Source organism: Gavialis gangeticus, unplaced genomic scaffold (assembly GCF_001723915.1).
Source record: "Gavialis gangeticus isolate Ggan-Ray unplaced genomic scaffold, GavGan_comp1, whole genome shotgun sequence".
Lineage (NCBI taxonomy): Eukaryota > Metazoa > Chordata > Crocodylia > Gavialidae > Gavialis > Gavialis gangeticus.
In genome coordinates, this window is record NW_017729032.1 from 134780256 (window position 1) to 134790292 (window position 10037).

The window sequence follows — 10037 nt, forward strand, 5'->3', positions numbered from 1 at the left end:
CTATATATATATATATATATAGGTGGTATTTCATTTAAATCACAGAAAAGTATGGATTTGGGGGGGGGTTAACCAAAAGTTGGGAATTTTTTTAATCAGAGAAAACCAGGATCCCTGTTGATCTCCTTAGTGCACCTCTCCAGGTGAACCAAGTTAGATCAGTCTAGCCATTTTTCGCCTCATGTAAACTCCCTGAATGTATATACAGACCAGCACTTCAATCAACCTGACCATGTTAGTTTGATCCAAGTCTAACATCTGTATGTGCCCTAAGATCTTTTTATCTTAAAAAGAGTATTGGAAAATATGAGAGTAAGACTACAAAGAAAAAACAGAAACTGGGGGAAAAGTGAATAATTTAGATGCAAAAATATGTTTCTGGCAATAAGCTAAAATAACTTCTGGATAGCTTACTTGTGAGGATCTTAAAGCTGTGACCCATCCCATTTATTAGATTTCAGGAAGTTTTTGTCACCTACTGTAATCTATATAGTCTCGTGTTGTGCTTATAATACTGATAGGTCACTCATTGTTTTTCATGGATAATCTTTGCATATTTTTGTGTTTTGCAGATATGCATAGATCAGGAGTTTCAGTTATCAGAATGATTATGATGGAGGAATCGCTTCTGTATACCATGTCAGAAGGTTTTCCTAAAGTCACTATTTTAAAGGAAAAAAACACACAAAAGGACAGAAACACCTAATTAACAAAAACACTGATAGCAGAAATGTCAAAACGAATACAAAAATGCAAAATAAAATAAAACAACCTTTGAAGCAGATATTCTCTTAGCCATACTTGACTGTAGTTGAAGTAAGGAGAGGGTAGAGTTATACATTAGACTAACTGAATCAAAGTTGCATAACCCTTCATGAGTAAAGTTTTTTAAAAAAAATCTAAAAAACTAAACACCTTCCTTCCACCTAACCCCCTCACTCTAAAATTGTACTGGTTAAAACTGCGTTAAAATGGAAATATTGTTATCTCCCTTCTCTAGAAAGATATGTGTATGGTTGCTGAAGATTTTATTTTAGGTGAGTTTCAAATTTCTTGTTCCATTTTTGGCTTATGAGAATGTCTGTAATTCCTCAGTCTCTATTAAGGGTGCGTACATGCATTATATTTCAATAAACAAATCACTTCTCTCCTGATAAAAAGTGGGTGTATACATGTTCACAATGCCTAGTCCAACCTAAAAATGGCACGAGTGGTGGAAAATTAAACTTCATGCAACAAGGTTTAAATCTAGGTCAATCTGGGCGAGAGGGGTGTAATAAACACTTGCAATTTTCCTCCTAGTAGAAATTTCCTTGCTGTCCCTGACATTGAACAGGCAAGGGGGAAACCTACCTGCCAGACCTGGCAGCACCCTGTGGGCCACAAAGCTGGTACTTGCTGCCCTATGTGTGGGGCCATGGATGGAGCTGCAGGCACAGGTTTTACAGCATGGAGTGGGAAGCCTACCAACCCATCCCCCCAACAGTCTGGCTAACATGTTTCTGCCTATTCCCAGAGCCCTCTGACCTACCCACACCACACCTAGACCCGATCTGAAGGGCTGGCCTCTGTTGGTGGCAGTGGGTGGGAGGGTCAGTGGGCTTTGTTCCTACAGGACCTGTGATATTTGCATATGAGAGAATGTGGGCCCACCAGATCCTCCCCCCATATTCAAACAGCACAGGCCCCACAGGGAATGTAGACTACAGTGTCCCCTTCCCCACCAACAAGGACAGTGTTGACTCAGACCCAGCTGGGACCAGAGATCCCCATCCCCCTCTCCCCCTGCCACAAGGAACTGAACCAGTTCAACCCAGAACCAAAAACACACATCCATCAGCATGCAGCCTGCCCACATCCAGACAGCAACTAACCTGGCACCTGATCCCAACCAAACTCACCAGACCTGAACTAGAACTGGGTTCATTGCCAGGTGCCAGAGGGGTAAGGACCCCCGGAGCTGCTAGAGGGGAAATTGACAGTTTTGAAAAAACAGAACATACTTTTGGGGTCTGCTCTCTGACAAACAGAACACACATTTGCCCTTTGGTGGGGCAAGGGGTGGGGAAAGAGCAAATCTTAGACTGGGTTCTGCCATTTTTAAACTAGTCTGTGTGTGTCAAGCTTCTGTTCTGTTATGAGTGTAAACAGTTTCCGATCACTTATGCTGCTATAAGTGTAATGTTGGTATCTGGCCCAAATGTCTAGAGAGAGAGAGAGAGAGAGGGTGTAGTTGGAATAAGGGATGTGGATCAGCCCATAACCTGTGCCTGCTGGTGCTGTCAACCATTTTCAAGCAGACTGAGAAGCCTCCAAAGAATATTGGGGTGTGTGCTCTGACCCCAGCAAGTAGCTGGGTACCATCAGCAACAGTCTCTCTGCAGAGCAGGCAGCTGTCCACATGAGTTTATGTATAGAGTTTTATTGGTAGAGGTTCCAACTCCTTTAACTAAATTGCTTAAGCTTCTACTGGCTCACTTGAATGCTTGCACATACCCAAAGTCTCTCAAAGGGAACCATCATCCATATTTTGGATGGTCAAGTAATTGCAGACAAAGATGACACCTGTGGTCCCTTAGTTCTGAATTTATCCTAGAAGCACTGGAGACTGAACTGAAGAACAACATCTTTAAAACAATCTTACCAGGTGTTTTCACATGTAACATGTACCCTTTTTCTAAAAAAACCCAAGAAAACAGCTGATGGAAATTGCTGTAACCATTTTATGTAAGAAATACAGTAGGAGCAGATTCTATCTTACTGGTGAAAAGCAAAAGTAAAATCTGCACAACTCACAGAGAGCAGAACAATGAGCAGGCTTAGGTCGCTAGCTGCTGCTACTCAGCTACTTACAAGGAAAGATGTTCTTTTTTAGTTTGTTCTGCCTTTCAAATCAAAGTATGTATTTTATTCTGGGGTATGTTGTATTCAAGAACATATGGTAAGTAGAGATTATCACAGCTGATTGAAAAATCACTATTATTCTACTAACATCTTGTCAAGTTTTCTAGTGTTCCCAGGTTAAGTCTCATAAAATACCAGAAATAGTTTGCAGACCAGGTTGCAATAAACCTTACTAAAAAATTGCCTATTTGATATTTCATGAAAGATGACTATTATATCAGTAATGATATGGCACCATATTTTTCTAACCATCCATAAGTAACCACAGAATCCACTCTGGCAATTCTGGCTAGAAATTGAAGGGAAGAAAAGGAAGGAAGAGTACAACCTACAGTCTCAACCTTTTAAAATGTTTTATTCATAGATACGTAGACAGAGGGAAATGGACCAAATTGGGAGAGAAGCTGTAGCAATATATGAATTTTAATTTTATCTCCAAAAATACATGAACCTTTCACAGAATTTTTTTTTAAGTTTGTGAGTCATATAGTCTTAGAGCGTGCTTATATGAATGCAGTTCTACTGAGCCAGCGAACCTCAAGGTGAACAGCTAGGGAGAAATGCTTCAAGGCAGTTGTGTGCAAATGTGAATACACATCCTAATGTTATGTTTCCGTGATACTCATTGGGTTTCAATTACTAATAGCTCATTATTATTTTTATTAATAAAACAAAAATAAAGTCATGCAAGATCATCACAAAAACCATCTAGAGAAAACTAAAATACACCTCCCAGAGTTAGCATTTACTTCTGTTGCCGGAATGTGGTATCATTAATATCAGCATTAGTTGACTGCCTACATTTTGTAGAGATTATTGTTTTCCATTGCAGTTGTGTGAAATCTAATTACAAATTCAAAGTGAAAAAAAAATCACAAATGTACTGATAGTCTGACTTCAGAACAAGTATTCTTATGAAAACATTGACAGGTTAATTATACAACTTCACTGCGTCTGACTTGTAATTTATTGTATCAAGCATACTGGCTAGTCCATAATGTAACTGAGCTCAGCTTTAACACTTGCCTGAGTTCATTAGTGATTCTTGGCCATCAATCCAATCGAGTGATGGAAGGAACTAAAAAGCAACGGGTTAGTCAGCAAACACTAATGTTGTAAAATGTAGGAAAGCAGTTTTTCATTTTTACATGACAAACTCCACATGAAGTCAAACTTTCCCTAACGTACAATGTCAAGAGAGGCTGGAGTAAGACCTTCTTTCAATTTTGTTAAAAGGTACTGAAAATCTATGTACAATAACCATCTTTGACATGCGGAAATGATACATTGTCAAGCACTGAGTGGGTTTCCAGTGTTGCACCTGGTGCAAATGTTATCGCAGGGTGCAGACACAAATGTTTTCTCTGATGTGTAGAAAAACAGAAAGTAACATTTTCCACCTAGTCCTGCTAAATAAGTTTATCAGAAAGGAATTTGCCAGCCAGACTTCTACTGATAAGCAGTGAGATATTCAATAATGGAAACGAACGAAGAATTATATATAGGTTTTATTAGATGTAGCAGTTATTACTACTGCTCAGAACAGGTAACATGCAGCCACAATGCACAGAGCTCGATAGCTTACATCTTATCTTGCATTTATTTACCCTTGAACTGAGTAACATTGTGCGGCAGAAAGTGGTACTAAAAGAGGTTTCAGAAAGGAGGAAGTTAGCATTGTTTTGTGCCTCTGTTCAAGGCACTTAAATCTGAAGTGAGGAAAAACAGAGTCTACTCACTCTTAGCAGCCTTTCTTATTATCATCAGCAGCCCTTTGGGAACAGACAGGAAAGGAAAGACTTTCCACAGACTTTAATGGAAAGTCACGGAATTGATGATTACTGCTGTAATGTCATGGAAATACTAGGAAAGACCTAATGAAACTTAATTTGCTTTGAAATTACCAATCATCCAGCTGTTCCCCACAGTCCACCTCTATCTGGGCAACTGGTACCTGCAAGCTGATGCTCCATGATCAGTAGTCATGCTAGGTGGAGAAGTAATGGATAGGGAGGGGCAAAAGAAAATAAAGCTGTTTTTTTCACCATAAGGGATGGTGACATTACATTGAAAGAAAATATTTTCTGGCTCTTTCCATGCTATGCCTGTTCTATGAACAGGTGGAGGAATTTATGGTCTTCAACCCTGCCAGGAGGGGTATCTTTCATCAGCAGTATTTTCATTGTTAAATTAACAAAACAAACATAAACGTGGGTAACACTTAATACAGGTTTCATTTCTGTGGAGTGATTAGAGCTGGGCGTATATTAAGAAGCCAAAAGACTAAAACTGTGTACACCAAAACAAATTTAACTTGTGTACTACTATGCCTGCCCACCAAGCCACCAGGAAGTCCTTCGACATGAGGTGTAGAATACCCTATATGAATGCCATCATTTTGTGTTGCCTTGAACTACAAAATAAGCAGACATAACCAAAAAAAATTTAATCTGAGGTAAGGGCAAGCTGTTGTTCTGAGGATACAGGTAGGGAAACATATTTCCTACTCTAGAAGAGACTGAGAAACCTTTTTATCGGTCTATGGTTTTTTAAGACTGTGAGTAAATTGGGGACATTAAAGCTTACTCATTTCTGTAAAGTCTAGGAGTGACAAATGCTGCCATGTGAAGCATGTTGAATTATTATTAGAGCAGAATAAGTATTGGAAGAGAAGACCACTACAAATACTGAATATTGTTCAAGCCATGCTTGTGTTTCTATGGTGTTCATCTTCTATGGATATTCAAAGCAAGGATGCCTGTGAGAAGTGACTTTCCAGATTGTATATAAAAATATTAATGGAAACAATTTTGTTTCCACTGCATTTAAATGTTTGTGGCAGAAATGGTTGTACAAACACTGAACAGTGAAGGGAAAATGACTGTACTATGACTAAACATTCTATCAGCACTCTGAGTACCCAGAAAGTGAAATAACAAATAAATCCAAGAAAATGTCCTTTTGCTTGTATATATTTCATGAGCAGAAAGAATGCTTAAATTTGTCAGAAGAATTATTTACTGTGAGCTATTATCAACACTAATAACAATAATAATTATTATTATTACTATTTCCATTGTTCTTGTGCTACAATTTTCATGACTGGATGTCAGGTCCATATATTTTGTAGCATACTGATTAAAGAGATAATTAAGACCCTTTTCTGGAAAGATTTCTCTCATTTATTCAGTTAAAAATAGTTACTCTCATCAAATCATGTTAGAAGTACTGTGACTTCTAATAATATACCATCAAACAAGACAGAAGAGCAAAAAAAAGGATTCACTTGAAGGTCCTTTCCCACTAAGTAACCTAAAATGTTCAGTAAGGTTCTGTATGCTGGGTTAAGGAGAATAAGTATCATGTCTCCAATAGTTACAGGGGGGAAAAAAATACCAGAATTCTCAGGAAGGATTATGTTGTCTATATAATTTTTTCTATTGTACTGTCTATATAAATAAACTGCATGTGTCCTTAAAAATATAGTCGTATTATCAATTACCTGCCTAAGAAATATAAATGTTAAATTATATGCAAATATTCCTTTATAATGTTAACATTAATTAGGTGTAAATGTAAAGCATGGCAAATTATTTCCCACATGTAATAAATAATAAAAGCAGAGAACTTGGAAGGTAACTCACTCTGTACATATAAAAAGAGAACAAAGTATGACAATCCTAAGAAGTACATCAGCGTGTCCTGTGGATATCCTTTTGGGATACCTCAAAAAGTTGTATTGACTGAATAAAAGACTACTTACAGAATCCTCCTGGATTTTACATTTGAGGGTTTATCTACCTGACAAAGTTGTTCCTTATAACTGAAGATACGATTTTAATTTTTTAGAGTTATACTAGTAAAATATCCCTATGGACATTTTTATTCTAAGGCCAGGTATAGACATTACACTTATACCGGTATAAGTGATAGGAAACCAGTCTACACCCATAACCAAACAGAAGTTCAGCACACATTGACTGGTTTAAAAATGGCAGAACCTAATCTAAGATAGACCCAGATTGATGTGGTATCAGATTTAAGCAATTTAGTTTAGGCCAGTCTATCAAACTTCTATACCAGATTCCTTCCCGATTCATATTAGGTTGCTGTTCTCCAGCACCCCAGGTGCCTTTGTGGGTCTCTGCTAACCCCTCCTCACAGGGAGGCATGCTGGAATTCAGTTTGAGTATGGCTGGTCCCACTGAGTGCCTAACTGGCTCCATACCTGGACTGTCACAGAGCCAAGTCAGTGCAGTAGGTGATACTGCCAGCTGGGGGTGGGGGGAGAGAGGGAGTCCTTCTCCCTGGGGCTGTACCAGCTTTAGGAGGCATGGAGGTCCCTGGGTGGGCTCCTATATACCCACCCAGGGACCCCCATGCCTCCACAATCTGGCATAAATCCAGGGGCAGAACTGGAGAAGAGCATGGCCAAGCAGGGTTACTTCTGCTACATGCAAACAGTGGCTGATGCTGCTGGGAGAGGGGAGGAAGGGGTGTTTGGCCATGCCTGGCCTGGGGAGCCCACTGGGAGGAAGGTAGAAGCACCCCCAACCTGGCAGCCTTGCCTAGTGTAGGCATCCTACGTGCTCCCTCCGACAAAAGGCAATCATGTGTTCTGTTCACTACTAATCTAACCTAGGGCACTTAAAGCACATAACTTAGATTGCTTCTGCCTCAGGCTTTTTGAATGTCTGTACATGACCTAAGAGTATACAGATAGTAGGTTATACCAAGATAGCCATACCTGTATAGCTATAATGATATAAGTAGTGATTTATTATCATGTAGACATGGCTTGAGTCCATGGCATGATGCAACAACTTTGAGAATTCAGACCTGATCGTAGTTATAGACTTGATTATCATACCTGAGCCTTGAAAAGATCAACAACAACAACAACAACAAAACCCTACAAGAGAGCAGAAGAAAAAGATATATCTCTAACAATTTAAACAAATTATGGTCCTTTGAAGTTAGGCCATACAGAAGGCATGGGAGATGTAAGCACTTTAGACTCTGCTATAGATTGTGGGTGAAATTCTGGCTTCAATGAAATCATGGCAAAAGCCCCATTCACTTCAATGTACCAGGAATTCACACTGTATTCAAGCTATTGTAATTCTTTCTATCTCTTCTATTGGTATCAACAGCATCATTACTGGCAGCTATTTGTCTTGGGAGACCATGGAGATTGTACCTTTGAGTGTCTGAGAAGTCTGATGTGTGGCCAACTGACCCTCCAGCAAGTAGCACATCCAAACTTGGTTGAGCTTACACTGGCATGCTGAGTACTATTTTGTCCTGACTGCCTCTGACATCTCTTCTCTAGCTCTTCTCTAGCTCATCATTGAACCCCTCCATCTTGCAGTGACTTAGGGCCCTACTCAATCCAAGGCAGTCTGGGAATGCACACAAGCAGAATTGTGGATGCCTAAGGAACTTTTTGGCTTAATGGGGAAGTACCTAGTGTGTTTTAGGAGCTTCCAAGGTTAGGCATCCATCAAAAAGAGGATTTTAGATCACTAATTTGCATTTAACTATCTAAAACCCACTTCAATCCTCTTTTAGAGCCAAGGTCCATTTTTCTGGATTTGGTCCTGGGGTTCTTATCAGGATCATAGGATTTACCATACTAGATCAAACCATTCATCCATCAGGTCCAGTATCCTGTTTGTGGAAGAGAATAAGACTCGATCCTTTACAGGGAACTCATGATAAAAATAAGATGGGATTATATCATTCAAAGCAGTATCATAATGTACATGTAATGGGGCTAAACTAGAATTTGGCAACTTAGGGCAATTTTCCATATGCTCCAGGAGTAGGGGGGAGGTGCAACACTTTAATTAAAGTAGCTCTGAGAGCTGCTCTAATTAAAGCACCTCAGCATCTTGTGCATGGGCGACTGGTGCCTCCTGAGTCTAGAGGGTCCCCCAGCAGCTGATTGCCAAGCCTGAAATCACCAGCGGCGAAACCAGAAGTGCACTTCCGCCAGCACTTCTGGTTTTGTGGCTGGCATTTCCAGGGGGTGCACGACCAATCTCAGGGGGCGCACACCCACCCGTGTGCACCCCCCTATGCATCACCAATGGGCTTGTATATCAGCATCCTTGTGCTTCAAAATGGCAGCAGAGGTGTTTGTACTATAACTCATTTGATGCACTTTAGTTAAGGTGCCCCTGCTGCCATTTTGAAGCATGGGGACACCGATACACGAGACATGGGAAGCTAGTGGAGCGAGGTAATTACCATGCTCCAGCAGACTCAATTCATTGAGTCTACTCTGATTTGCAGTAATTAATGCACGTCAGAGCAGGCTGTCTGTGCTCATGTACAGGCACCCTTAAATTCCTGTGTCTTAAGTTTTGAAGGTTTGACTTCAAAAACACACTATTCAATTACTGACATTTTTTTCTCTATGAGATAATTTCCTCAGCATGACTGATGCATTAGATGCTTAATGTACCTTTCCAACTGTACTATAACAGACCTATTATGCTGGCTGCATCTGGGTGAGTGGCACATTAGACAACCTCTAATGGATATGTTTTCCCTCAGACAAAAAGGAGCCCTCTTTTAGACTGGAATATCTGTTGAAAGGGAGTTGTGGGCTCTGTTTCCTCGCCAGGGGAAATGGTGAAGGTGCTTTTGAGTGGGCAGCAGGAAGAGAGCCGCTTCTCTCTCTTCCAGCTTATGCCTGTGTGTTATTCCATGGACTCTGCCTGCTTGCTGGAACCCACAACACAGGAAATTGCAAGGTTGTATGAAGTGAAAAGAGAATTCTTCTTTATCCCTGTTTTGACTATTTTATTACATAAAAATGGAAATTTTATTATCTTACCTTGCAAGGTAACAATTATAAGATAATAAGATAGCAAGGCTATTATTAGTTAATATTTCTGCTAGGATACTTTCCCAAGAGGTCCTGATTTATACTGCAACCATCCCATGCTCATCCTGCCCTAGCAAGGAGACAGATATGGTCCCTGCTTGAAGATACTATTATACTGCATATGAAAAAGTTGGCAACCTAAGAAAGTTATTCCTTGTCTTAAAATGATCCAGTTAGGGGCATGGACCAAGTCGGGGCAGTCAGGGGCATGGACCAAGGTGGTCAAGGGCCCTAGGGC

General features: G+C 40.0%; 1 protein-coding gene across 1 annotated transcript in view; it reads right to left on the minus strand.

Annotated features, from left to right (window-relative positions):
• Positions 1-10037, minus strand: part of FAM155A (family with sequence similarity 155 member A) — a 1105155-nt gene that overhangs the window by 329491 nt on the left and 765627 nt on the right. The gene's annotated exons all lie outside the window — the stretch shown is intronic.